Genomic DNA, 23858 nt, shown 5'->3' on the forward strand with positions numbered 1-23858 from the left:
AAATCGTATGTAGTTGTTCTTAGTGGTTTCCGATACATTTATAGTCAAATCGTTCAAAACTTATCGTTTTTCTAGAAACAGGAACTTTTTAACGTAAGGCACTGTGCAGACATCAGGTTTCATATTTGGAACCGTATGTAGTTGTTTTTAGTGTTTTCTGATACATTTGTAGTCGAATCGTTCAAAACTTATCGTTTTTCTAGAAACAAGACTTTTTAACGTTAGGCACTGTGCAGACATCAGGTTTCATATTTGGAATCGCATGTAGTTGTTTTGAGTGTTTTTCGATACATTTGTAGTCTACTCGTTCAAAACTTACCGTTTTTCTAGAAACAGGAACTTTCTAACGTTAAGCACTGTATAGAAGTCAGGTTTCATATTTGAAACCGTATGTAGTTGTTTTTAGTGTTTTCCGATACATTTGTAGTCGAATCGTTCAAAACAATCGTTTTTCTAGAAACAGGAACTTTTTAACGTTAGGCAATGTGCAGACATCAGGTTTCATATTTGGAATCGTACGTAGTTGTTTTTAGTGTTTTCCGATACATTTGTAGTCGAATCGTTCAAAACTTACCGTTTTTCTAGAAACAAGACTTTTTAACGTTAGGCACTGTGCAGACATCAGGTTTCATATTTGGAATTGTATGTAGTTGTTTTGAGTGTTTTCCGATACATGTGTAATCGACTCGTTCAAAACATACCGTTTTTCTAGAAACAGGAACTTTCTAACGTTAAGCACTGTATAGAAGTCAGGTTTCATATTTAAAATCGTATGTAGTTGTTTTGAGTGTTTTCCGAAACATTTGTAGTCGAATCGTTCAAAACAATCGTTTTTCCAGAAACAGGAACTTTCTAACGTTAGGCACTGTATAGAAGTCAGGTTTCATATTTGGATACGTATGTAGTTGTTTTGAGTGTTTTCCGATACATTTGTAATCGAATCGTTCAAAACAATCGTTTTTCCAGAAACAGGAACTTTCTAACGTTAGGCACTGTATAGAAGTCAGGTTTCATATTTGGATACGTATGTAGTTGTTTTGAGTGTTTTCCGATACATTTGTAGTCGAATCGTTCAAAACTTACCGTTTTTCTAGAAACAGGAACTTTCTAACGTTAAGCACTGTATAGAAGTCAGGTTTCATATTTAAAATCGTATGTAGTTGTTTTGAGTGTTTTCCGATACATTTGTAGTCGAATCGTTCAAAACTTACCGTTTTTCTAGAAACAAGACTTTTTAACGTTAGGCACTGTGCAGACATCAGGTTTCATATTTAAAATCGTATGTAGTTGTTTTTAGTGGTTTCCGATACATTTGTAGTCGAATCGTTCAAAACAATCGTTTTTCTAGAAACAGGAACTTTCTAACGTTAGGCACTGTATAGACATCAGGTTTCATATTTGGAATCGTATGTAGTTGTTTTTAATTTTTTCCGATACATTATAGTCGAATTGTTCAAAACTTATCGTTTTTCTAGAAACAAGAACTTTTTAACGTTAGGCACTGTACAGAAGTCAGGTTTCATATTTAAAATCGTATGTAGTTGTTTTTAGTGGTTTCCAAAACATTTGTAGTCGAATCGTTCAAAACTTATCGTTTTTTTACAAACAGGAACTTTTTAACGTTAGGCACTGTGCAGACATCAGGTTTCATATTTGGAACCGTATATAGTTGTTTTTAGTGTTTTCAGATACATTTGTAGTCGAATCGTTCAAAACTTATCGTTTTTCTAGAAACAAGACTTTTTAACGTTAGGCACTGTATAGAAGTAAGGTTTCATATTTAAAATCGTATGTAGTTGTTCTTAGTGTTTTCCGATACATTTGTAGTCGAATCGTTCAAAACTTATCGTTTTTCTAGAAACAGGAACTTTTTAACGTTAGGCACTGTATAGAAGTAAGGTTTCATATTTAAAATCGTATGTAGTTGTTTTTAGTGGTTTCCGATACATTTGTAGTCGAATTGTTCAAACTTATCGTTTTTCTAGAAACAAGACTTTCTAACGTTAGGCACTGTATAGAAGTCAGGTTTCATATTTGGATACGTATGTAGTTGTTTTGAGTGTTTTCCGATACATTTGTAGTCGACTCGTTCAAAACTTATCGTTTTTCTAAAAACAGGAACTTTTTAACGTTAGGCACTGTATAGAAGTCAGGTTTCATATTTGGATACGTATGTAGTTGTTTTGAGTGTTTTCCGATACATTTGTAGTCGAATCGTTCAAAACTTACCGTTTTTCTAGAAACAAGACTTTTTAACGTTAGGCACTGTGCAGACATCAGGTTTCATATTTGGAATCATACGTAGTTGTTCTTAGTGTTTTCCGATACATTTGTAGTCGAATCGTTCAAAACTTATCGTTTTTCTAGAAACAGGAACTTTTTAACGTTAGGCACTGTATAGAAGTAAGGTTTCATATTTAAAATCGTATGTAGTTGTTTTTAGTGGTTTCCGATACATTTGTAGTCGAATTGTTCAAACTTATCGTTTTTCTAGAAACAAGACTTTCTAACGTTAGGCACTGTATAGAAGTCAGGTTTCATATTTAAAATCGTATGTAGTTGTTTTTAGTGGTTTCCGATACATTTGTAGTCGAATTGTTCAAACTTATCGTTTTTCTAGAAACAAGACTTTCTAACGTTAGGCACTGTATAGAAGTCAGGTTTCATATTTGGATACGTATGTAGTTGTTTTGAGTGTTTTCCGATACATTTGTAGTCGACTCGTTCAAAACTTACCGTTTTTCTAGAAACAAGACTTTTTAACGTTAAGCACTGTATATAAGTCAGGTTTTATATTTAAAATCGTATGTAGTTGTTTTGAGTGTTTTCCGATACATTTGTAGTCGAATCGTTCAAAACAATCGTTTTTCCAGAAACAGGAACTTTCTAACGTTAGGCACTGTGCAGACATCAGGTTTCATATTTGGAATCGTATGTAGTTGTTTTGAGTGTTTTCCGATACATTTGTAGTCGACTCGTTCAAAACTTACCGTTTTTCTAGAAACAGGAACTTTCTAACGTTAAGCACTGTATAGAAGTCAGGTTTTATATTTAAAATCGTATGTAGTTGTTCTTAGTGGTTTCCGATACATTTATAATCAAATCGTTCAAAACTTATCGTTTTTCTAGAAACAGGAACTTTTTAACGTTAGGCACTGTGCAGACATCAGGTTTCATATTTGGAACCGTATGTAGTTGTTTTTAGTGTTTTCTGATACATTTGTAGTCGAATCGTTCAAAACTTATCGTTTTTCTAGAAACAAGACTTTTTAACGTTAGGCACTGTGCAGACATCAGGTTTCATATTTGGAATCGCATGTAGTTGTTTTGAGTGTTTTCCGATACATTTGTAGTCTACTCGTTCAAAACTTACCGTTTTTCTAGAAACAGGAACTTTCTAACGTTAAGCACTGTATAGAAGTCAGGTTTCATATTTGAAACCGTATGTAGTTGTTTTTAGTGTTTTCCGATACATTTGTAGTCGAATCGTTCAAAACAATCGTTTTTCTAGAAACAGGAACTTTTTAACGTTAGGCAATGTGCAGACATCAGGTTTCATATTTGGAATCGTACGTAGTTGTTTTTAGTGTTTTCCGATACATTTGTAGTCGAATCGTTCAAAACTTACCGTTTTTCTAGAAACAAGACTTTTTAACGTTAGGCACTGTGCAGACATCAGGTTTCATATTTGGAATCGTATGTAGTTGTTTTGAGTGTTTTCCGATACATGTGTAATCGACTCGTTCAAAACATACCGTTTTTCTAGAAACAGGAACTTTCTAACGTTAAGCACTGTATAGAAGTCAGGTTTCATATTTAAAATCGTATGTAGTTGTTTTGAGTGTTTTCCGAAACATTTGTAATCGAATCGTTCAAAACAATCGTTTTTCCAGAAACAGGAACTTTCTAACGTTAGGCACTGTATAGAAGTCAGGTTTCATATTTGAAACCGTATGTAGTTGTTTTTAGTGTTTTCCGATACATTTGTAGTCGAATCGTTCAAAACAATCGTTTTTCTAGAAACAGGAACTTTTTAACGTTAGGCAATGTGCAGACATCAGGTTTCATATTTGGAATCGTACGTAGTTGTTTTTAGTGTTTTCCGATACATTTGTAGTCGAATCGTTCAAAATTTACCGTTTTTCTAGAAACAAGACTTTTTAACGTTAGGCACTGTGCAGACATCAGGTTTCATATTTGGAATCGTATGTAGTTGTTTTGAGTGTTTTCCGAAACATTTGTAATCGAATCGTTCAAAACAATCGTTTTTCCAGAAACAGGAACTTTCTAACGTTAGGCACTGTATAGAAGTCAGGTTTCATATTTGAAACCGTATGTAGTTGTTTTTAGTGTTTTCCGATACATTTGTAGTCGAATCGTTCAAAACAATCGTTTTTCTAGAAACAGGAACTTTTTAACGTTAGGCAATGTGCAGACATCAGGTTTCATATTTGGAATCGTACGTAGTTGTTTTTAGTGTTTTCCGATACATTTGTAGTCGAATCGTTCAAAATTTACCGTTTTTCTAGAAACAAGACTTTTTAACGTTAGGCACTGTGCAGACATCAGGTTTCATATTTGGAATCGTATGTAGTTGTTTTGAGTGTTTTCCGATACATGTGTAATCGACTCGTTCAAAACATACCGTTTTTCTAGAAACAGGAACTTTCTAACGTTAAGCACTGTATAGAAGTCAGGTTTCATATTTAAAATCGTATGTAGTTGTTTTGAGTGTTTTCCGAAACATTTGTAGTCGAATCGTTCAAAACAATCGTTTTTCCAGAAACAGGAACTTTCTAACGTTAGGCACTGTATAGAAGTCAGGTTTCATATTTGGATACGTATGTAGTTGTTTTGAGTGTTTTCCGATACATTTGTAGTCGACTCGTTCAAAACTTACCGTTTTTCTAGAAACAGGAACTTTCTAACGTTAAGCACTGTATAGAAGTCAGGTTTTATATTTAAAATCGTATGTAGTTGTTCTTAGTGGTTTCCGATACATTTATAGTCAAATCGTTCAAAACTTATCGTTTTTCTAGAAACAGGAACTTTTTAACGTAAGGCACTGTGCAGACATCAGGTTTCATATTTGGAACCGTATGTAGTTGTTTTTAGTGTTTTCTGATACATTTGTAGTCGAATCGTTCAAAACTTATCGTTTTTCTAGAAACAAGACTTTTTAACGTTAGGCACTGTGCAGACATCAGGTTTCATATTTGGAATCGCATGTAGTTGTTTTGAGTGTTTTTCGATACATTTGTAGTCTACTCGTTCAAAACTTACCGTTTTTCTAGAAACAGGAACTTTCTAACGTTAAGCACTGTATAGAAGTCAGGTTTCATATTTGAAACCGTATGTAGTTGTTTTTAGTGTTTTCCGATACATTTGTAGTCGAATCGTTCAAAACAATCGTTTTTCTAGAAACAGGAACTTTTTAACGTTAGGCAATGTGCAGACATCAGGTTTCATATTTGGAATCGTACGTAGTTGTTTTTAGTGTTTTCCGATACATTTGTAGTCGAATCGTTCAAAACTTACCGTTTTTCTAGAAACAAGACTTTTTAACGTTAGGCACTGTGCAGACATCAGGTTTCATATTTGGAATCGTATGTAGTTGTTTTGAGTGTTTTCCGATACATGTGTAATCGACTCGTTCAAAACATACCGTTTTTCTAGAAACAGGAACTTTCTAACGTTAAGCACTGTATAGAAGTCAGGTTTCATATTTAAAATCGTATGTAGTTGTTTTGAGTGTTTTCCGAAACATTTGTAGTCGAATCGTTCAAAACAATCGTTTTTCCAGAAACAGGAACTTTCTAACGTTAGGCACTGTATAGAAGTCAGGTTTCATATTTGGATACGTATGTAGTTGTTTTGAGTGTTTTCCGATACATTTGTAATCGAATCGTTCAAAACAATCGTTTTTCCAGAAACAGGAACTTTCTAACGTTAGGCACTGTATAGAAGTCAGGTTTCATATTTGGAATCGTACGTAGTTGTTTTTAGTGTTTTCCGATACATTTGTAGTCGAATCGTTCAAAACTTACCGTTTTTCTAGAAACAAGACTTTTTAACGTTAGGCACTGTGCAGACATCAGGTTTCATATTTGGAATCGTATGTAGTTGTTTTGAGTGTTTTCCGATACATGTGTAATCGACTCGTTCAAAACATACCGTTTTTCTAGAAACAGGAACTTTTTAACGTTAGGCAATGTGCAGACATCAGGTTTCATATTTGGAATCGTACGTAGTTGTTTTTAGTGTTTTCCGATACATTTGTAGTCGAATCGTTCAAAACTTACCGTTTTTCTAGAAACAAGACTTTTTAACGTTAGGCACTGTGCAGACATCAGGTTTCATATTTGGAATCGTATGTAGTTGTTTTGAGTGTTTTCCGATACATGTGTAATCGACTCGTTCAAAACATACCGTTTTTCTAGAAACAGGAACTTTCTAACGTTAAGCACTGTATAGAAGTCAGGTTTCATATTTAAAATCGTATGTAGTTGTTTTGAGTGTTTTCCGAAACATTTGTAGTCGAATCGTTCAAAACAATCGTTTTTCCAGAAACAGGAACTTTCTAACGTTAGGCACTGTATAGAAGTCAGGTTTCATATTTGGATACGTATGTAGTTGTTTTGAGTGTTTTCCGATACATTTGTAATCGAATCGTTCAAAACAATCGTTTTTCCAGAAACAGGAACTTTCTAACGTTAGGCACTGTATAGAAGTCAGGTTTCATATTTGGATACGTATGTAGTTGTTTTGAGTGTTTTCCGATACATTTGTAGTCGAATCGTTCAAAACTTACCGTTTTTCTAGAAACAAGACTTTTTAACGTTAGGCACTGTGCAGACATCAGGTTTCATATTTGGGATCGTACGTAGTTGTTTTTAGTGTTTTCCGATACATTTGTAGTCGAATCGTTCAAAACTTATCGTTTTTCTAGAAACAGGAACTTTTTAACGTTAGGCACTGTATAGAAGTAAGGTTTCATATTTAAAATCGTATGTAGTTGTTTTTAGTGGTTTCCGATACATTTGTAGTCGAATTGTTCAAACTTATCGTTTTTCTAGAAACAAGACTTTCTAACGTTAGGCACTGTATAGAAGTCAGGTTTCATATTTGGATACGTATGTAGTTGTTTTGAGTGTTTTCCGATACATTTGTAGTCGACTCGTTCAAAACTTATCGTTTTTCTAAAAACAGGAACTTTTTAACGTTAGGCACTGTATAGAAGTCAGGTTTCATATTTGGATACGTATGTAGTTGTTTTGAGTGTTTTCCGATACATTTGTAGTCGACTCGTTCAAAACATACCGTTTTTCTAGAAACAGGAACTTTCTAACGTTAAGCACTGTATAGAAGTCAGGTTTCATATTTGGAATCGTATGTAGTTGTTTTGAGTGTTTTCCGATACATTTGTAGTCGACTCGTTCAAAACATACCGTTTTTCTAGAAACAGGAACTTTCTAACGTTAAGCACTGTATAGAAGTCAGGTTTCATATTTAAAATCGTATGTAGTTGTTTTGAGTGTTTTCCGATACAATTGTAGTCGAATCGTTCAAAACAATCGTTTTTCCAGAAACAGGAACTTTCTAACGTTAGGCACTGTGCAGACATCAGGTTTCATATTTGGAATCGTATGTAGTTGTTTTGAGTGTTTTCCGATACATTTGTAGTCGACTCGTTCAAAACTTACCGTTTTTCTAGAAACAGGAACTTTCTAACGTTAAGCACTGTATAGAGGTCAGGTTTTATATTTAAAATCGTATGTAGTTGTTCTTAGTGGTTTCCGATACATTTATAGTCAAATCGTTCAAAACTTATCGTTTTTCTAGAAACAGGAACTTTTTAACGTTAGGCACTGTGCAGACATCAGGTTTCATATTTGGAACCGTATGTAGTTGTTTTTAATGTTTTCTGATACATTTGTTGTCGAATCGTTCAAAACTTATCGTTTTTCTAGAAACAAGACTTTTTAACGTTAGGCACTGTGCAGACATCAGGTTTCATATTTGGAATCGCATGTAGTTGTTTTGAGTGTTTTCCGATACATTTGTAGTCTACTCGTTCAAAACTTACCGTTTTTCTAGAAACAGGAACTTTCTAACGTTAAGCACTGTATAGAAGTCAGGTTTCATATTTGAAACCGTATGTAGTTGTTTTTAGTGTTTTCCGATACATTTGTAGTCGAATCGTTCAAAACAATCGTTTTTCTAGAAACAGGAACTTTTTAACGTTAGGCAATGTGCAGACATCAGGTTTCATATTTGGAATCGTACGTAGTTGTTTTTAGTGTTTTCCGATACATTTGTAGTCGAATCGTTCAAAACTTACCGTTTTTCTAGAAACAAGACTTTTTAACGTTAGGCACTGTGCAGACATCAGGTTTCATATTTGGAATCGTATGTAGTTGTTTTGAGTGTTTTCCGATACATTTGTAATCGACTCGTTCAAAACATACCGTTTTTCTAGAAACAGGAACTTTCTAACGTTAAGCACTGTATAGAAGTCAAGTTTCATATTTAAAATCGTATGTAGTTGTTTTGAGTGTTTTCCGATACATTTGTAGTCGAATCGTTCAAAACAATCGTTTTTCCAGAAACAGGAACTTTCTAACGTTAGGCACTGTATAGAAGTCAGGTTTCATATTTGGATACGTATGTAGTTGTTTTGAGTGTTTTCCGATACATTTGTAATCGAATCGTTCAAAACAATCGTTTTTCCAGAAACAGGAACTTTCTAACGTTAGGCACTGTATAGAAGTCAGGTTTCATATTTGGATACGTATGTAGTTGTTTTGAGTGTTTTCCGATACATTTGTAGTCGAATTGTTCAAAACTTACCGTTTTTCTAGAAACAAGACTTTTTAACGTTAGGCACTGTGCAGACATCAGGTTTCATATTTGGAATCGTATGTAGTTGTTTTTAGTGGTTTCCGATACATTTGCAGTCGAATCGTTCAAAACAATCGTTTTTCTAGAAACAGGAACTTTCTAACGTTAGGCACTGTATAGAAGTCAGGTTTCATATTTAAAATCGTATGTAGTTGTTTTTAGTGTTTTCCGATACATTTGTAGTCGAATCGTTCAAAACAATCGTTTTTCTAGAAACAGGAACTTTTTAACGTTAGGCACTGTATAGACATCAAGTTTCATATTTGGATACGTATATAGTTGTTTTTAGTGCTTTTTGATACATTTGTAGTGGAACTGATCAAAACATCGTTTTTTTTAATAAAAATTTTTTAACGTTAGGCACTGTATAGACATCAAGTTTCATATTTGAAATCGTATGTAGTTGTTTTTAGTGCTTTTTGATACATTTGTAGTGGAACTGATCAAAACTTACCGTTTTTCTAAAAACAGGAACTTTTTAACATTAAGCACTGTATAGACATCAGGTTTCATATTTGGAATCGTATGTAGTTGTTTTTAGTGTTTTCCGATACATTTGTAGTCGAATCGTTTAAAACAATCGTTTTTCTAGAAACAGGAACTTTCTAACGTTAGGCACTGTATAGAAGTCAGGTTTCATATTTGGATACGTTTGTAGTTGTTTTTAGTGTTTTCCGATACATTTGTAGTCGAATTGTTCAAAACAATCGTTTTTCTAGAAACAGGAACTTTCTAACGTTAGGCACTGTATAGAAATCAAATTTTATATTTAAAATCGTATGTAGTTGTTTTTAGTGGTTTCCGATACATTTGTAGTCGAATCGTTCAAAACTTATCGTTTTTCTAGAAACAAGAACTTTTTAACTTTAGGCACTGTACAGAAATCAGGTTTAATATTTAAAATCGTATGTAGTTGTTTTTAGTGGTTTCCGATACATTTGTAGTCGAATCGTTCAAAACTTATCGTTTTTCTAGAAACAGGAACTTTTTAACGTTAGGCACTGTATAGACATCAAGTTTCATATTTGGATACGTATGTAGTTGTTTTTAGTGCTTTTTGATACATTTGTAGTGGAACTGATCAAAACATCGTTTTTTTTTAATAAAAATTTTTTAACGTTAGGCACTGTATAGACATCAGGTTTCATATTTGAAATCGTATGTAGTTGTTTTTAGTGTTTTCCGATACATTTGTCACGTCCGGTGTAAATTTTTAATTTTTATTAATTATTTGCTTTATGAATTTCCTTTATTCGTATATCTATTCATATATTCAATTATATTTTAATCAATTTTATATTACTATTCATTTATTACACTTATATTATATTCTTATCCAATTATTTTAATTATTCAGTTAATTACCTAATTCACTTATTATTCATATTATTATTCACATTATATATTCTTACATTTTATTATTATTTTAATAATCATATACTATCTCTATATTAACCAGTTAATACTTATATTATTATATTCTCTAACGTTCATAACTTTTGAACGACTATTTCATCTATATTAATCATTAAGACCATATAAAATGTTATATTCTTTAAGGTTACAATCGTTCGAAATCATAATGATAATAGTTAATTACCAAATCTACATTGAATATCGAATTAATCAATTAAATTAATCATACACCTTATGGTCGACACCTAAATTTAATATTGTAAAGGAATTGCATCAATAATCGTTTATTTTATTATAAAATTCTTTAAATTAAACTAAAATACTAAAATCTTATAAGTTACCGACTAACGGGATAACTCTACTATTAAAAATTTACCATTAACTTGTATACTTTGCCAATAGAGGGCCAACTGTCGATAACTTACCTGCGCTTACCATCAATAACCATTCCCTAATTACCGACAATGGTATACTTACTATTTGTTACAAGCGCCTGTTACGGACAAAAATTTCAAAAACCGATTCGTAACGTTCCGTTGAAGACTACTCGATACGGGGGCAGCTTTCGTTCTTTTGTCTAACGGGGCTCTCAATTTATTTGTTTTAGGGCGACCGCAGCACGTCTGCTTATTTCCCAGGGATACGCCGAGAGCCGGAAGGATCGTTTATCGCGTTTGAGAGAGAAATAAATGGGATGAGAGACAGGTTAAATAAACGTATTTATTATTTATCAATCAGTATTAATCTTCATTTATTGAATACATAACCAATATATATATATTGTGATTATTGGAATGATAGAAATTATGTTAAAAAATATATATAAATAATAAGATAATATAAAATAAAATAAAGAGTGCGTTGATTACTCAAAATAGTATGTGATAGATCCAAATTATGCATATGAAACAATTAAATAAAGCAGTGCTCGGAATTAGTTGCACATTTCGCCTCGATTCCTGAGGCACCGCCTGCTATGCCCCCACTACCGCTGTAGGCTCGACGGCCGAGTCGCCGAACGCGCGCGTGGCCTTGTGTCTCAGGAGCGTTCTACGATAGATATGCCTGGTCCATTCGTGTGATTAAAAAATTTTCTTGCGCTGTGAATAATTTTTTTATTTTTACAGACAATTAAAGTTATTAATATTATTTTTACGTTTATAAACATATTTGTATATACATATAATGAGCATAATATAACACAATGTAATAATTGCAATTTTGTCAATAGCTTTCCACATCACCCAGGAGGAAAAATATTATTAATAACTTTAATTGTCTGTAAAAATAAAAAAATTATTTACAGCGCAAGAGAATTTTTTAATCACGCAAATGGACCAGGCATATTTATCGTAGAACGCTCCTGAGACACAAGGCCACGCGCGCGATCGGCGGCTCGGCCGTCGAGCCTACAGCGGTAGTGGGAGCATAGCAGGCGGTGCCTCAGGAATCGAGGCAAAATGTGCAACTAATTCCGAGCACTGAAATAAAGTAATGAACATAAGTATGTTATTAAATTATTTATGATCAGGTAAGATATGAATTCATTTATTGTTTAAACATTTAATAAAAACAGATCGATTTATGAAATCTAATTGATTGATTTTATAAACTGGATAAAAATTATTTACTTTATTGATTGAATAAACTTGTGATGAATATTTCTTGTGTTATTAAATAGGCTGCCAGTTCAGCCGAATTCTTGACGTCTGAAGAATAGTTAATTACGTTAGTGTTTAAGCGTCTTACCTTGTTTTTGTGAAGTACTATGGAGATGAGGGAAAAGAAAGGTATTGCCTCATGATTATAATTGTTTGTTCAAGATTAATTAATTGTAATAGCTCAAATAAAACAAACTCACTGTCAGTTAGGTGGCGTGAACGTATCTTATGACTCCATTCTCGCCTCAGCGGAGTTTCCCACGTCACGTCGGGAATAAAAAAAATGAAAAATAAAAACGGAGTCAAGAGTCACCGTTCTGACAGGGTATAAATGTGTAAATATTTCCTCAATCGTTCTTTCAGATTTCGCGTATTAAGATAAAAGAAAATCACTGTCAATCAGGGTTTGTGAACGTATCTTACGACTCCACTCTCGCTAGGCGGTATCCCACGTCACATCGGGAATAAAATAAAATAAAAAAAAAGAAGCAGAGTCCGAGATCCAGGTTGACAGGATATTTGTAATATAATTGAATTTATAATTTAAGTATCGGAATATTGTTATTGTTATTCATTTGATTGTCTGAAAGAACTGCGTTAACGAACCGACGGATCGTACAGGTATTGTCCCGTGCAAAGTAGATATTAGATATCCGCTTGTTTAGCTTTTTATCACCAGGAGTACCCTCAACGGGCTCCAGTCAGCCAATACCACCAGCTGTTGAGTGACTAAACTCGACTTCTTAATTAAGGAGCCGACGCACAAGACGGTGATCCGTATCAGACGTGTCGCGGTAGACGCGTAATTATTTATGGGTTTCAAAATATAGAGGCATATGAGATTAAATTATTCGTTGAAAGATAGAAGGATGCGATCGTATTTTATAATTTTTATTTATTTATTTATTCAGGTAACAATGTTGGAGATCGCATAAAGGTTTAAGGAGTGTGGAAGTACTTCAGTTAAATCTCTATATCTAAATTAGTAAAATAAGCGGAGTTATAATTGGCAATAATAAAACATGTATAAATAAAAATCAATTGTTGTATTAAATATATATATGTGTGCATTTAATTCAGTTGGGTCTCGAATGCGTTATGAAATCAAGTAAATTGCATGTGAACTTTGAATAATTATTATATTATTTCATGTAAATTATTAGAATCAGTGAATTGAATATTATTTTATTATATCTTGCACAAAGTAACGTAAAATGTTATGATAATGGTTAAATTAGAGATGTACAAGTTGGATATTAAAATAAAATTAATATGGATATTAGAATATTAAATCATGGATAAAATTGCATTAAATAAAATTAAATTGAATTGAATAGTAGTATGGATTGTATTTAATCAAAGTGAAATATCAGATTTGCTGTATTAAATTGAATTGTGAATTAAATCAGATCGTAAATTAAATTGCATTAAAATGAATTAAATCAAGTTCAGTGGTGAGTTATTTGTAATATTGAAATTTAAATTAAATCAAATTAAATCGGGATATCAATGCACATTAACTTAAATTAAATTAAATCAGATTGCAGGATATGTCACATAAAAATAAAATAAATCAGAGTATCAGTATATTTAAATATCGGTGTATCAGAAATAAAATGTTCATGCATCAATCAATGTATCAATAAATGTCAAATAAAATGTCAATGTATCAACCAAGCTGTATTAAATTGAATTAATTATAATTTGAATTAAAGTTAATTATATTAAATTAAATAAAAATCAAAATGTCAATTGAATAGTATTAAATTAGAATTAAATTATCAAAGTCGCGAATTGAGTTGAATTAACTTAAATTAAATCGTGATTAAGCAATATTAAAATTGAATGAAATTGAATTAAATTTCCAAACGGCAGACTGGGGTAATATTGTATAAGTATTTATTCGGTTGTTAAATTGTTAAGTATTTAATTATTAAAATAATTTAAAATAATTTAGAATGATGGTCGAAAAGTGATTACGCGCGGCAGAGTGTTCACTTGTAGAGATTGATGACAGCTTGATTGAGATTATATAAATCAGATAAATAAAATTAATTTAAGTTACTCACCAAAAGGTCTTCGGGGATATATGAATTATTAAAGCTGGATCCCCTTATAATTTTATAAGTCTTTATTTCTTTCAGTTACAATGTTCCTTCTACAGTCGACAAAATGGCGGATGCTTCTTAAGATGGCAGATATGCGGTACAGTGTTGAAGTTCAGTGCGCAATGTGAACACTCAGAGAAACGTGGTGTTGTTACTTGAAAAGACCGGCGCGCAATGCTGATCCGCCGCGGCGCTCGCTTTTATATTGTTCGAGTTTGTAGGCCGCGAGGTGTGGTACGAAGTAGGAGTTGCATCATTCTCGCTTCTAATTTCAAAGGGTGCCGCGGAATGTCGGCATAATTTTACAAAGGATGTACTTGCATCGGATGTTTAGTCTTTCGAGATACAGAAAAATATCATATTACTTTTTGATCAAACAATTTCGCAAGTGACTCACGATGACTCATACCCGAGCGTGAGAATGGAATTTATGCATCTTATGCATATAAAATATTCATTCAAATATTATAACTGTGAAATAAATTATTAATTAATGTTTCTACGACTCGTACGCTTGCGGAGGTTTTATACAATAATATTTCTTTCATTGTAAAGCTTAGTTTTTGCAAAATTTAATTGTTAATAGATGCTACGCATTTATTATTTGATATTTAACGAAATTAATTATTTATAATACTTATTTGTTGAGATAATGACTCTATATGGTAATATTAATTGATACAAATAGATTTTATATTATTTAGAGTTCTGTTTTATTAAGATTAATTATTAACTGAGTCTGAATAATTGAATATGCGTACGTAGGTATGTTTTATCAATAAACTAATTGTTAATTAACATTTTTCTTTGTGGTAACAATTTTTACGTATAGTAGTAGTGGTTCTCAAACGATATATGTAACTTTTATATTTTTTAAACCTTCGCAAGTGTGTTATTAATGAATATTTAGTTGCGCGTAATATTTCATTATTCAAGCGTTATAATATTTGCACATATTTTAAATAGGGGTTCCCATCTATTACAGTGGTGATCACCTTAGTGATTCGCCGCTCTTGAATTTTAGCACTTGTAATAATTTCGATGAGCTAACCTCGAAGGCTTTAGACGTTTGCAATTAATATCGTCAGTGAATATTCTATCTTAAGTAATATTTCATCGCTGGTGCATATGTGAATTTTATAATAATTTTACATTCTTCTTATAGAGGTTCGCATTTATTACAGTGATGGTCAGCCATCTTGTGTACACTGCAATAGCTTCAGTGACATGGCCTTGGGACTTTATTTATTAATTATGCACTTGCAAAAGCCTTAATAATTATTTCTTTAATCAAAATCGATTGTTAACTAGCTTTATGATAATTGCAAAATTATGTAGTTAATAAGAATTATTTATTTATAATTAAATTATTGTTTGTATATATAATATTCTATTTGTTAATTAGTATTTATGCAAAAAGGTGATTGTTAATTAATATTTATGTTTGGAATAATAATCTAAAATTTATATTAATAATTATTTAATTGTTTAAACCATTTTATGTATTATTTAGGCTTCTACAATGGTCTTATGAATATTCTACTGTTAATAATATTTCATGATAGTGATGCAATGATTTTACATTCACCTTCACAAGGGTGCTCATGTACCTTGACGGTTCTCAAGGTGAGAGACTTGTGTTTCAAGGCCTATAGTACTTATAAAGGTCTTTTGGCAGTCGTCCTTGACACTTTAAAAATTTATATCTCGTGAACGGTAAGAGATTAAGAGATGGGGTTTGGACCATCGTATAGAGGACCTCGAGGACTATGCTTGGCCGAATTTTGGTCCTCCCGAAAAATCGGGGTGGGGGTAAAAATTAAAGTTTTTAAAAAAACATCATTTACGGTCGAATCAGGTAAAACGGAGCGTTTTGGCAAGTTTTCGGTTTTTGGGTAAAAAATGTGAAATTTGTCCCAAAAAATAATTGTTTTTTCCAAATTTTTGGAAACATGATTTTTAGTATAAACAAAGTCTGCGACGCTTCTTGGAATTAATTTAACAACTCTACCTCTTATGGTTCTCGAGATATTGGCAAAAGTTTTCGGGAATTCTTGGAATTACAGCAGCATTTCCAGGAATTCGTGATGGCTGTGTATGACGGGTTTATCATTCGGTAGGCGCTTGTAACAAATGGTAAGTATACCATTGTCGGTAATTAGGGAATGGTAATTGATGGTAAGTGCAGGTAAGTTATCGACAGTTGGCCCTCTATTGGCAAAGTATACAAGTTAATGGTAAGTTTTTAATAGTAGAGTTATCCCGTTAGTCGGTAACTTATAAGATTTTAGTATTTTAATTTAATTCAAAGAATTTTTATAATAAAATGAACGATTATTGATGCAATTCCTTTACAATATTAAATTTAGGTGTCGACCATAAGGTGTATGATTAATTTAATTGAATAATTCTATATTCAATGTAGATTTGGTAATTAACTATTATCATTATGATTTCGAACGATTGTAACCTTAAAGAATATAACATTTTATATGGTCTTAATGATTAATATAGATGAAATAGTCGTTCAAAAGTTATGAACGTTAGAGAATATAATAATATAAGTATTAACTGGTTAATATAGAGGTAGTATATGATTATTAAAATAATAATAAAATGCAAGAATATATAATGTGAGTAATAATATGAATAATAAGTGAATTAGGTAATATAAAATTAACTGAATAATTAAAATAATTGGATAAGAATATAATATAAGTGTAATAAATAAATAGTAGTATAGAATTGATTAAAATATAATTGAATATATGAATAGATATACGAATAAAGGAAATTCATAAAGCAAATAATTAATAAAAATTGAAAAATTTACACGGGACGTGACACGCCTACCGAATGATAAACCCGCCATACACAGCCATCATGAATTCCTGGAAATGCTGCTGTAATTCCAAGAATTCCCGAAAACTTTTGCCAATATCTCGAGAACCATAAGAGGTAGAGTTGCCGAATTAATTCCAAGAAACGTCGCAGACTTTGTTTATACTAAAAATCATGTTTCCAAAAATTTGGAAAAAACAATTATTTTTTGGGACAAATTTCACATTTTTTACCCAAAAACCGAAAACTTCAATTTTCACCCCCACCCCGATTTTTCGGGAGGACCAAAATTCGGCCAAACATAGTCCTCGAGGTCCTCTATACGATGATCCAAACCCCATCTCTTAATCTTTTACCGTTCACGAGATATAAATTTTTAAAGTGTCAAGGACGACTGCCAGAAAACCTTTATAAGTACTATAGGCCTTGAAACACAAGTCTCTCACCTTGAGAACCGTCATGGTACATGAGTACCCTTGTGAAGGTGAATGTAAAATCATTGCATCACTATCATGAAATATTATTAACAGTAGAATATTCATAAGACCATTGTAGAAGCCTAAATAATATATAAAATGGTTTAAACAATTAAATAATTATTAATATAAATTTTAGATTATTATTCCAAACATAAATATTAATTAACAATCACCTTTTTGCATAAATACTAATTAACAAATAGAATATTATATATACAAACAATAATTTAATTATAAATAAATAATTCTTATTAACTACATAATTTTGCAATTATCATAAAGCTAGTTAACAATCGATTTTGATTAAAGAAATAATTATTAAGGCTTTTGCAAGTGCATAATTAATAAATAAAGTCCCAAGGCCATGTCACTGAAGCTATCGCAGTGTACACAAGATGGCTGACCATCACTGTAATAAATGCGAACCTCTATAAGAAGAACGTAAAATTATTATAAAATTCACATATGCACCAGCGATGAAATATTACTTAAGGTAGAATATTCACTGACGATATTAATTACAAACTTCTAAAGCCTTCAAGGTTAGCTCATCGAAATTATTACAAGTGCTAAAATTCAAGAGCGGCGAATCACTAAGGTGATCACCACATAATAGATGGGAACCCCTATTTAAAATATGTGCAAATATTATAACGCTTGAATAATGAAATATTACGCGCAACTAAATATTCATTAATAACACACTTGCGAAGGTTTAAAAAATATGAAAGTTACAGATATCGTTTGAGAACCACTACTACTATACGTAAAAATTGTTACCACGAAGAAAAATGTTAATTAACAATTAGTTTATTAATAAAACATACCTATGTACGCATATTGAATTATTCAGACTCAGTTAATAATTAATCTTAATAAAACAGAACTCTAAATAATATAAAATCTATTTGTATCAATTAATATTACCATATAGAGTCATTATCTCAACAAATAAGTATTATAAATAATTAATTTCGTTAAATATCAAATAATTAATGCGTAGCGTCTATTAACAATTAAATTTTGCAAAAACTAAGCTTTACAATGAAAGAAATATTATTGTATAAAACCCCCGCAAGCGTACGAGTCGTAGAAACATTAATTAATAATTTATTTCACAGTTATAATATTTGAATGAATATTTTATATGCATAAGATGCATAAATTCCATTCTCACGCTCGGGTATGAGTCATCGTGAGTCACTTGCGAAATTGTTTGATCAAAAAGTAATATGATATTTTTCTGTATCTCGAAAGACTAAACATCCGATGCAAGTATATCCTTTGTAAAATTATGCCGACATTCCGCGGCACCCTTTGAAATCAGAAGCGAGAATGATGCAACTCCTACTTCGTACCACACCCCGCGGCCTACAAACTCGAACAATATAAAAGCGAGCGCCGCGGCGGATCAGCATTGCGCGCCGGTCTTTTCAAGTAACAACACCACGTTTCTCTGAGTGTTCACATTGCGCACTGAATTTCAACACTGTACCGCATATCTGCCATCTTAAGAAGCATCCGCCATTTTGTCGACTGTAGAAGGAACATTGTAACTGAAAGAAATAAAAGACTTATAAAACTATAAGGGGATCCAGCCTCAATAATTCATATATCCCCGAAGACCTTTTGGTGAGTAACTTAAATTAATTTTATTTATCTGATTTATATAATCTCAATCAAGCTGTCATCAATCTCTACAAGTGAACACTCTGCCGCGCGTAATCACTTTCCGACCATCATTCTAAATTATTTTAAATTATTTTAATAATTAAATACTTAACAATTTAACAACCGAATAAATACTTATACAATATTACCCCAGTCTGCCGTTTGGAAATTTAATTCAATTTAATTCAATTTTAATATTGCTTAATCACGATTTAATTTAATTTAATTCAACTCAATTCGCGACTTTGATAATTTAATTCTAATTTAATACTATTCAATTGACATTTTGATTTTAATTTAATATAATTGACTTTAATTCAAATTATAATTAATTCAATTTAATACAGCTTGGTTGATACATTGACATTTTATTTGACATTTATTAATACATTGATTGATGCATGAACATTTTATTTCTGATACACCGATATTTTTATATACTGATACTCTGATTTATTTTATTTTTATGTGACATATCCTGCAATCTGATTTAATTTAATTTATGTTAATGTGCATTGATATCCCGATTTAATTTGATTTAATTTAAATTTCAATACTACAAATAACTCACCACTGAACTTGATTTAATTCATTTTAATGCAATTTAATTTACGATCCGATTTAATTCACAATTCAATTTAATGCAGCAAATCTGATATTTCACTTTGATTAAATACAATCTATACTACTATCCAATTCGATTTAATTTTATTCAATGCAATTTTATCCATGATTTAATATTTTGATATCTATTCTATTTCTATTTAATATCCAACTTGTATATCTCTAACTTAACCATTATCATAACATTCTACGTTACTTTGTGCCAGATATAATAAATAATATTCAAATCACTGATTCTAATAATTTACATGAAATAATATAATAATTATTCAAAGTTCACATGCAATTTACTTGATTTCATAACGCACTCGAGACCCAACTGAATTAAATGCACATATATATATTTGATACAATAATTGATTTTCATTTATACATGTTTTTTTATTGCCAATTATAACCCCGCATATTTTACTAATTTAAATATAGAAATTTAACTGAAGTACTTCCACACTCCTTAAACCTTTATGCGATCTCCAGCATTGTTACCTGAATAAATAAATAAATAAAAATTATAAAATACGATCGCATCCTTCTATCTTTCAACGAATAATTTAATCTCATATGCCTCTATATTTTGAAACCATAAATAATTACGCGTCTACCGCGACACGTCTGATACGGATCACCGTCTTGTGCGTCGGCTCCTTAATTAAGAAGTCGAGTTTAGTCACCCAACAGCTGGTGGTATTGGCTGACTGGAGCCCGTTGAGGGTACTCCTGGTGATAAAAAGCTAAACAAGCGGATATCTAATATTTACTTTGCACGGGACAATACCTGTACGATCCGTCGGTTCGTTAACGCAGTTCTTTCAGACAATCAAATGAATAACAATAACAATATTCCGATACTTAAATTATAAATTCAATTATATTACAAATATCCTGTCAACCTGGATCTCGGACTCTGCTTCTTTTTTTTTTATTTTATTTTATTCCCGATGTGACGTGGGATACCGCCTAGCGAGAGTGGAGTCGTAAGATACGTTCACAAACCCTGATTGACAGTGATTTTCTTTTATCTTAATACGCGAAATCTGAAAGAACAATTGAGGAAGTATTCAAATGTATGTCCTACCTGTCTGGTGACTCCTGGCTCTATTTCTTTTTTTTTATTTTTATTTTACTCCCGATGTGACGTGGGATACCGCCAAGAGCGAGAATAGAGTCGCAAGGATACGTTCACGCCACTAGACTAGTAGCGAATTTGCTTTTAATTTTGAAATGAGCTATCACAATTAATTAATCTTGAACAAACAATTATAATCACGAGGCAATACCTCTCAGTTCCCTCTTATTTCCATAGTACTTCACAAAAACAAGGTAAGATGCTTAATTACTAACGGCAATTAACCCCTCAGGTGTTGGGAAATTTCACGGGACAAGCGGTTCAATTCGACTCGCTAGTATAACAAGAACCATCCATCGTAAGTCACCTTCTTAATGAGATTAACGATTTCCTTTTTATTTTATAAATTCAATTGATAATTTCCATAATAATTATTCATCTACTACCAACAAACAATTGACATTGAGAATTATATACATTAGATGGTTCCGCCTAATAGAAGACGATCGTCGCTAGATCCTCGCAGCGTGTACCGACGCCGGGAATACATACGTGATCTTCTAACCCCTAGCATCCGCGTCCGACCAGTACTCTAGTTGAACAATATACTACCCCAGTACCCCCAGCTCATAGAGCATCCTGCTATTGTACGGAACGCTGACCTACCCCTGATTTTCCCGAACCGCCCTACTCATCGCGCCGGTTCTCCAACTCAAGATATAATAGAGTTTCCTCTTGATTTCTCTTCCCGATCTCATGAACCATTCCCTCAGATAACAAATGATATCCCTCCGCAAGAATTATTAGTAGTAATTCCTCCCGGCTCAGAACCTGGCCAAATCGAATCGACTTCCCCAAATCTTGTCACTCTTTTTGATTCACCGATCGAGGGGTCACACGAAATAATTATCCTCGACATTGATCTGTCAGCCTTCAATGAGCAAAACCCTCTCGATACAATTTCCGCAGCAGAAACACTCTTGTCTCTGAACGAGACCCTTACCGATCTGGAAGAAATCCTGGGACCACCTTTTCTCCCCAACACTGTTCATGAGTTCCTAAATTCTGAAATATCACCACATTCCCTCGATACATTTGTCCTGAATGCCCTCCTAGAAGCTACGGACCAAGACCTCTCTTATTTTGATTCCAAGCAGGGAAACTACATTCTCCCCGATTCCCCCGAGGAATAATAATAACAATTAACCTAACGTCTCTATTATTTTATACCCGTTTTACCGTATAATCTTATCATTATAATAATAATCTTACACATGTGCATTATACCGTATATTCAATAACACACTTTTTCCGTTATTTTATTTTATCTTATTATATACACACAATTACATGATCTTACAATAAATCTTACAATTTTACGATAAATATAATTTCCATCATTCTAATAATCATAATATACATATATATATTGGTTGTGTATTCAATAAATGAAGATTAATATTGATTAATAAATAATAAATACGTTTATTTAACCTGTCTCTCATCCCATTTATTTCTCTCTCAAACGCGATAAACGATCCTTCCGGCTCTCGGCGTATCCCTGGGAAATAAGCAGACGTGCTGCGGTCGCCCTAAAACAAATAAATTGTGAGCCCCGTTAGACAAAAGAACGAAAGCTGCCTCCGTATCGAGTAGTCTTCAACGGAACGTTACAAATCGGTTTTTGAAATTTTTGTCCGTAACAACAACACAAAAATTCTCTGGTGGCAGCGGTGGGATTATATTACGCCAAAAAAGAAGGAATCGCAAAGCTTTGAGTGAGAAAGGAGAGAGATTGGGTCTTGCTTTTAAACATTTTTATTGTATTTTTAATCTTTTTTTTCAGCTTTATCGAATCTTGCTATAATATATTATATATACCGCATATTGAATATTAATACTGTGTCTCGAATTGCAATTTTAGTGAACTTTATTACGAAAAACTACTACAGCCTGATCTACTTATTTGCAAAAACCTTGTAAATTGCTTTTATTACAAAATTATATAAATGAAAAGTAACAAGAAGACGAAATCTTATTTATCAAACTCTTGTGCCTTTGTATCTTGTCTTTTATCTTTTGCTTCTTGTTTGCTATCGCTCATAGCCTGTTTTATTTAAACTCATTAAAAATAAATCTCGAATACATGAATCACAAATCTCCTGGTAGCTTATCGTAAATATAAAAAATCAATTTTAATTACATTTGACGACAAACCCTAGCAGTTTCCATTTTAAAACCTAATGCAAATAACAAACTTTCTGTTGGCTTAATAAAAATAATAACAGGAAAGAGAAATATTTTAATCCAATATCAAAATTTTCTGGTGGCTTATTTTAAAATAAAATTCTAATTCTCAAATTCGATTTCAACTTAACTTTAATAGAATCACGAAATTCTTTGGTGACTATTTAATTTCAAACGAATTTTCTGGCGATTACAAAATCTAAACTACATTACAAAATTTTTTAGTGGCAGCTTACTACGCGACCTAAATAACTCTTGCAATTATTATAACCAATCCCGTTTTTAATTTTAAATCACCCAAAATTCTTTGGTGGCAGCTTACCAAGCGCCCCTAGCAAAGACATTTACAATATCACAAAATCTCTGGTGGCTAATAAACTACAAACACATAAAATACTCTGGTAATACATACTATATTTCAAAATGCCGATTACAAGATCTGAATCTGATAAAGCAATTTCGCGAGAAGAATTAGAAAAGTACGCTCAATTATTGGAAGAAAAAGAAAGAATATTGAAGGAACGCACAGAAACTCTAGAAGCTAGACAATTTGAATTAGAACAAAGTCGAGCAATTATGGAACAAGTAACACAACAGCTAGCTTCATTAAACGCGCTACCCGATCAAATAGAAAAGTTAAATTCCCGCTTTTTCGAAATGCAACAATCAAATACGAGCGCACCAACTCCTATATCTCCCAATCCTTCCCGACGGAACGACTTTGACTCACCAATTCGTTTTAAAGACGCGATTGATACTATTCCTAAATTTGACGGACGTAATATGTCCGTATTTCAATTCAGCAAAATTTGCGAACGTGCTTTAGACCTCATTCCGGAATACC

Source organism: Monomorium pharaonis, chromosome 3, assembly GCF_013373865.1.
Source record: "Monomorium pharaonis isolate MP-MQ-018 chromosome 3, ASM1337386v2, whole genome shotgun sequence".
In the NCBI taxonomy this organism is placed as follows: Eukaryota; Metazoa; Arthropoda; class Insecta; order Hymenoptera; family Formicidae; genus Monomorium; species Monomorium pharaonis.